This window comes from Rutidosis leptorrhynchoides, chromosome 3 (assembly GCF_046630445.1).
Source record: "Rutidosis leptorrhynchoides isolate AG116_Rl617_1_P2 chromosome 3, CSIRO_AGI_Rlap_v1, whole genome shotgun sequence".
Lineage (NCBI taxonomy): Eukaryota > Viridiplantae > Streptophyta > Magnoliopsida > Asterales > Asteraceae > Rutidosis > Rutidosis leptorrhynchoides.
Genome location: NC_092335.1, coordinates 475678866 through 475687047, shown reverse-complemented (window position 1 = coordinate 475687047; position 8182 = coordinate 475678866). Strand labels below are relative to the sequence as shown.

The window sequence follows — 8182 nt, the reverse complement described above, 5'->3', positions numbered from 1 at the left end:
GAAAGTGTTGTTTTGATTATTATTGTTATTGTTGGGTCTATTTGGATTGTAAAGAATGTTTTGACTTCGATTGAGGTTTTGCCTTGGTTGTTGATAATTATTTTGATAATTATTTCCCTGCCTTTGGTTTATGTAGGAAACATTCTCACGTGGATCCATCATTTGCTCAATATTACAGTCTTTCGTTAAGTGTGGTCCACCGCATTGCTCACAACTGATTTGTATTGCATGAATATCTTTAGTCAACTTTTCCATTCGTCTTTCAAAAGCATCTATTTTTGCAGAAACGGAATCAAAGTCATGGCTAGAATCGGCTCTAGCCGCTTTGGATGAATGTAAGATATCTTTCTCTTGGTGCCACTCATGTGAGTGGGAGGCTGTTTTATCGATAATCTTGTGAGCTTCAGTAGCGGTTTTCTTCATAATGGAACCACCACCAGCTGTGTGGATGTCTTTTCTTGTAGCGATATTGACGCCTTTATAGAATATTTGAACTATTTGAAAAGTGTCTAAACCGTGTTGAGGACATCCTCTCAACATCTTTCTGAATCTTGTCCACGCCTCAAATAACGTTTCATTTGGCTTTTGTGCGAACGTGGCAATTTCTCCTTGAAGTCTCCCGGCTTTAGATGCCGGAAAGAATCTTTGAAGAAATTTCTCTACTAAGACATCCCATGTATCAATTGCTCCTTCGGGTAATGATTCTAAACAATCTTTAGCTTCCCCAATTAAAGTCCAAGGGAACAACATAAGATAGATCGTTTCATCTTCAATTTCTCGAATTTTAAATAAAGTACAAATTCTATTAAAGGTTCGAAGATGTTCGTTTGGATCTTCTTTTGCTGTACCACCGAATTGGCATTGATTAGTAACCATGTGTATGATTTGTCCTTTAATTTCAAAATTTGGTGCTGTAACTTCTGGTTGAGCAATGGCCTGACCTTGGCCCGTACGTGTGGCTCTCATTCGGTCTTCCATAGTTTGAGGTTCTAGATCTTCCATATTTTGATTAGTTGAATCCGAATCACTAGAAGATTCTGATTTAACTGTTCCTTCTTCTACGAACTCCGTTTGAATATATTGTGGTTCAGGAGGAATGTTTAATGGTTCAGGATCTTGGAATTGTCCCTGAATATCCTCCGGGTTCTCAATTGTGAAGTCGGGTTCAAAAAATGGATTATCAGAAATTTGAATTGAAGTACTTGTTCGACTTGATGATGATTCTAAAAATTCAATGGCAGCAATATTTGCTAGATGCCTTGATCGAGTTACAGGTGGTGAACGTATGAAAGGTGGTGAATGTTTTGCTCGGTGCATTCACTGAATATCCCATTAGTTATAAAAATAAAAATTATATAAGTTATCAAATTAATAGACTTTTCTGATTTTACCTACGTTTCGAATAGCCAAAAGATGCAGCAGGTAGCCAGGACCCTTTAAATCGGAAGTCCACAACTCGCCACTAACAAATCCAACTATTACTAGAAACCAGAAAATTTGGATGTCTATTAATTTAATTGCTTACAATAATTTTTCTGACAAAATTTAAAGAAAATAAAGAAAATTCTAGGTCCTAAAAAACTAGAGCGTAGAAATGAAAAAGAAAAAGCGCGTCGAAAAACGTCGAAAATTAAAAGTAAGAAAGAAAACGTCGAAACTTAAAAGTCTAAAAACTAAATCTAAAACTTGTGCCTAAAGGTATTAGAACTTAAAATGCAAATCTATATAGAAAACGATAATTACTTAAAAAGCACTAAAATCTATAAACTTAAAGTGGCGTCGCAAAATTCTAAAGCGCCTAGATCTTATTTCTAAGGAAAAAGCACTTAAGGGATTTTATGGCAAAACTTATAAATCTAGGAATATAAAATTACTATGGCAAATACTAACTTAAAACTAATTACGAACGATAATTATTAAAAATTTTGAATAAACGATAAAAATATAAATTATAACTAAAATGCTAAAAATACAATTTTTATAAAAATATTATTTTTATATTATTATTTTATAAAAGTATTAATTTTATAAAATTAAAACTAATTAAAACTTAAATTACAAATTAATTAAAACTAAAAACTAAATAATAAATTAATTAAACCCTAATTATTATTAATTATTATTAATTATATTTTAATTAAACCCTAATTCGATGGGCTGAGGTTTCAGGCAGGTCACATCACTCCATGCGATCGCATGGAGTTAAAGCCTTCTGGCCATGCGAACGCATGGCTTCGATTAGCAGGCCTGAAGTTTGGGCCTGCGACAGTATCAGGCCGTTTATTTTTATTTTTTTATTTTTTGATTTTTAATTTTTAATTTTTAAAATTTTCAAAACTTAATTAAAAAAATACAAACTTAAATAATTTTTTTTTTATGTTTTATGTTTTCAATTTAACCAAGAGTTCCCCGGCAGCGGCGCCAAAAATATACTTGATGTCTAGCGAGGTGTATATAAAATGGGTATTAAAATACTATATATTACACTACAATTTACACAAGTTATTTAATTATTTAATGAATGGATATACCTAAACCTTGCTACACACTTATAGGCAGTGTACCTAATCGTAGAGTAGTGTAGTTTTTAGTAAGTCCGGTTCGTTCCACAGGAAGCCTTATTGTGTCTATGAAAACATAAGTTTATATATATATATATATATATATATATATATATATATATATATATATATATATATATATATATATATATATATATATATATATATATATATATATATATATATATATATGTATATATATATATATATATATATATATATATATATATATATATATATATATATATAAATAATATAAGTTTATATATAATTTAGTATTATTATTATTATAAAAGGGGGGTTTTTACCGTTTAATGACCGGTTTGTCAAATTTTTAGTTTTTGCGATAATGTAAATTGCGATAAAATAAATTGCGAGTAAATAAAATAGCGATAAAATATGAAATAAAAGGATTATGCTTATTTAAACTTCCGTAATCATGATGTTTGACGTTTTGGTTATATATTATTACCCCGGGTTAATTGTTCTTTGACCTGGTTTATTTGATACGTCTATCTGGCTTTTACCCATAATAGTCCATCGGTCATAAATATAAAATGCGAGTGTCCTCGTCAAATTATCCTTATACCCGAAGTCAAATAGTCCAACTAATTAAGGATTTAAACTGTGACGCAGTTATCACTTCTGTCAACAATTACACCAGTTATCACCGTATGTAATCCACCACTGTTTTAATTAGATATGATTATTAATTTAGACACTTGATCAGTTTGAATACTCAATTACCCAACCTGAATAATTAATTAAATGATTATAATAGACTCCATATGAATGTCACTAAATAGGACAACCATAATCATTATTAATCATTAGGCTAATTAATTTGAAGATAGGTTCGACAGACTCCAATGAGTTGTCACTCGATTAGACAATACCCCCATCTATTAATAGTTCATAGTCCAATGCCCACAAGTGTCGGTCTTTGTTCAAACATTAATTATGGTCCAAAGTTCAATAATGCGGTCTTTAATATTTAGTCTAACATCACGATTACTTAGGCTCAAATAAGCATAATAATAACTTAGCTACGAGACATTAAATTAAAAAGGTTGAACATAACTTACAATGAGTATTAATCGCGTAGTGTTACACGGACAGAGTTTTGACTTACAAAACCTTAAAACATTTGTTACAATAACCTTATTGTTAAAATTAACTTAAATTAAAATTATAACATGAATATAGATATAGAAATAGAAAAAGAAGAAGAGATTTAAAATCTCTGGTGTCTTCTGGTCTACTAAAATCGGCCAAAAAATGATCAATTTATAGACCTGGCCAGACTTTTGGCTCCATGCGATCGCATGGCTGTGATGCCCAAATCCCATGCGATCGCATGGAGGGCTGCTCCAGCTCACTTTGATTTGTTTTTTTGTTTGTCGACATAATATTTAATTATATATAATTTATATTAATTATATATATATTATATTATATTTTTGTGCATAGTTGACTTGTACTTTCAGCTCCGTTAAGTCATACGTTATTTCTCGATTTAAGTCCCGGTTACGGATTTTCAAACGTCTTTTTGTACGCTGAGATATCTTGTACTTTGCGTTCCGCGATTTGTACTTTTATCATTTTTAGACGTTAATCATCAATAAACTGAACCTCTTAGATTATAACTTGTACTTTTTAGCTTTTTGGCCATTTGCGTCTTCAAATCGTCAATTCTGCCTTTTGTCTTCACCTTTTATTATTTAAACGAATATCACTTGTAAAGAGAATAATTGCAACTAAAAGCTTGTCTTTCTGGAAGGATAATGCTATGAAATATATGTTCATTTGTAGCATTATCAAAAATCAAACCTAATTGAATAATACACTTGGTTTATTAGGGGACAGAATTCTTTGAGGTGATGCAGAGATTTAGGTTGTTAACGAAGGATGTATATCATGGCATTTTAGTAATGTGAATCAATCAAGTAGTATTTACCCTTCAAAATTCACACGTAACAGCTTAGTATGAAAAGATATAATATGGTTTCAAAATTCATATATATATATATATATATATATATATATATATATATATATATATATATATATATATATATATATATATATATATATAATCTCTTTGGAAATAATGAGTTAATATTTCATAACTCGATAGTATAATATTCATATTGGTGATTGATGTGTTGATATCTGCGGTGGTTATGGAACTTGTGAAGCTTGTGGTACTGCCGGTGTTGCTGATGATGGTGAGACTGCTGGTGATACAGGTGCTGTTGATGGGGGTACTGGTGATGCCGTTGGTGTTGCTGGTGCTTGTAAGTTGTGCACTATATTCTCCAGATTGATTACTCGATCGCGAAGTTCGTTGACTTCTTCTATTACTCCGGGATGATGGGCGGTCGGAATGAGAGGATGAATAAGGTTTAGAATAGTAGATATGACGTAATCGTTTCGAGCTATTCTGGAAATGAGGGTGAAGATGGTGTTTCGAACAGGTTCGCCGGTAAGTGCTTCGGGTTCTTCGCCAAGAGAGAAATTTGGTGGATGGAAGGGATTGCCTTATTCTTGTCTCCACTGATTAAGTCAACTATGAACCCATCCCCAATTCATCCAGAATTGGTGATGGCTGATTGGTTGATCCATTCCGGTTACACTGCTTTCGGAGCTCAGGTAGAAATCCATATCGGAATAGCTGTCAGATTCTGAGGAACTCGAACTAGTTGCAGGATTCATCTTGCACGGTTAGATAAAGGATTTTCGGTATGAAATGATTTTCGGATATCGAATGATATTCTATTTGCATAGAATACCTATATAGAGTACAAAGGATTCCGCAAATTATGGAGGAATTTTTGGAAGCTGTCAGACAAAGTTTACAGTAACAGATACGCTAAGATATGAATTTTTTCTATACACTAATCATGCAATCAATGTAGTAAGACGTGTCTAGACTAAGAATGTTAAGCAGGTAATTCCCGACAATAGATGATAAGCAAAACTTTTGACATGCAGACACGGTCGAAGTCCAGACTCATTAATGCATCATAACAACTTATCAGTTAGACACACTAATGCAAGACCTGGTTCGCTAAGACCAATGCTCTGATACCAACTGTAATGGCCCGTCCAAATCCATATGGACAAATACAATAACATTTGGTCCCATTACGAGGTATTGACCTCTATATGATACGTTTTACAAACATTGCATTCGTTTTTAAAAGACAACTTTCATTATAATGATAGTTGACAAATATGCATACCATTTCACAATATAATTAGACTATAAATGACTTAATCTGTCATTTACTTTAATATAATCTTGTTGAACTCAACGACTCGAATGCAACGTCTTTTGAAATATGTCATGAATGACTCCAAGTAATATCTTTAAATTGGGCAAATGCATAGCGGAAGATTTCTTTCATACCTGAGAATAAACATGTTTAAAAGTGTCAACCAAAAAGGTTGGTGAGTTCATTAGTTTATCATAAATATTCATTTCTAACAATTTAATAGACCATAAGATTTTCGTTTTCATTTTCATTTCCATAATCATTATACAGGCATTTCGCAATCTGCATAAAGATAAAATCATTCATATGGTGAACACTTGGTAACCGAACTAACATGATGCATATAGAATATCCCCCGCATACAGGCATTTCGCAATCTGCATGCTATATACCGGCCGTCGCAATCAGTATATATCAATCAAAGTACTAAAGCATTCGTAACCCGAATGGGCCATGTCAAGGTCCATAGATCTATTTTTAGGATTCGCATCAATTAGGGGTCATTTCCCTAATTCTTAGGCTACCAAGCTAACAAGGGGCGATATTCGGTATTCGTAATCCAACCATAGAATATAGTTTAAGTGCTTGTTTCCATTTCGTAAAACAGTTTATAAAACAGCGCATGTATTCTCAGCCCAAAAATATAATAAAAGGGAATAATGAAATTCACTTTCACAAATTTTCAATTCGTCGAAAATTAGACTTAGCCACGGATCGATTCACGAACCTATAACAAATATATACATATATCAAAGTATGATAGAAATACATTCACATCATATTTTTATTTACGTGTTGATGATTTAAGTTGTCAAGTTAGCAGTCCAATCGTTAGTAGTCGACAATTAGTAGTCCAATGTTAGTAGTCCACAATTAGTAGTCCAATGTTAGTAGTACATATATAGTTCAAAAATATCACCCTGTAATAATCAAAACAGAGTGTACACATATTGTATAAGACTCAATCATGACCCACAATACAGCTATTGTCTTTGAAGTAATCTCGACGTATTGTGTATGTGGTGTCTTTCGATTTATCCGACGTATTGTGTAACTATTGTCTTAACTAATCAAGATTACATGATATTGTCTCGGATTAAATCGAGACTAGTATATTACAAGGAAATACTCATGACATGTTAGAATACATGTATAATAAAAGAAAATTTATCTAGGATATGGTTAGTATAGATTTTGTATAAAAATCCCGTAGCCTATTTTAGCCATTTTTACCCAATATTGTTTTGCCCATAACTTATTCGTTACAAATCGGTTTTGAGTGTTTCAAATTGCTATGGTTTCTTAATGAAATCTAGTATTTAGAAATATACTAAAAAATTAGTGGTTTATAGTCGAAGTTATAGGTTACAAGTCCATATTTGAAAGAGGTAGTCATTTCCGTCGAAAGAACGACATCTTGATGACCATTTTGAAAAACATACTTCTACTTTGAGTTTAACCATAATTTTTGGATATGTTATCATGTTTATATGAAATATTATTTTCTCAAAATACAAATCTTTAAATCAAAGTCTAAGATAGTTTTTTTTATTATCCAACCTGAAACAGCCCCCGGTTTTACTACGACGGCGTATGTCCGGTTTTACGGTGTTCTTCGTGTTTCCAAGTTTTAAATTATTGAGTTAGCATATCATATAGATATAAAACATGTGTTTAATTGTTTTTAAAAGTTAATTTAGAAGTATTAACTTTGTTTGCGAACAAGTTTAGAATTAACTAAACTATGTTCTAGTGATTACAAGTTATTTTCTTCGAATAAGATAGTTATATAAGTAAGAATTGAACGATGTTATGAACATCATTACTACCTTAAGTCTAGTAGGTAAACCTACTTAAAATGATGAGAAATGATCTAGAGCTTCAAAGAATCTTTGATGGCTTGGAAGTTCTTGAAGTAGAATAATGACACGAAAAACAAGTTCAAGTAAGATTACTACGTGAATTAAGATAATTATGTTTATAAATTTTAATCAAAGCTTAAATATAATTATTACCTTGATTTAGAAAGAACACCTACTGATATAAATGTAGATTTCTTGAGGTTGGATGATCACTTGAAATGGATTTGCAAGATTGAAAGTAATCTAGCAAACTTAAAAGGATTTTTCAAAGTGTTCTTGATGTGTTCTTGAATGATGATGTTTTTTTGATTGAAATTGAAGCTATATTGATCTACATTATCAATGTTACTGAAGTAGAGACGTTCTTGTGTTTAAATAGAGTTAAGATAAAGAAAAATATCAAAGAAATGTGATGTGTGCGTTGTTTGAAAAAAATGCCTAATGCTTAGTCAATATAAGGTTACTAGTTTTTGTTTTCTTG

The 8182-nt window shown here is 31.5% G+C and overlaps 1 non-coding gene across 1 annotated transcript; it reads left to right on the top strand.

Moving 5' to 3' along the window:
• Window positions 1-511: 511 nt before the first annotated feature.
• LOC139903095 (small nucleolar RNA R71) lies at window positions 512-618 on the top strand. Its single transcript, XR_011777940.1, has one exon. It is a non-coding gene; the product is annotated as a small nucleolar RNA R71 (small nucleolar RNA).
• Window positions 619-8182: the final 7564 nt, after the last annotated feature.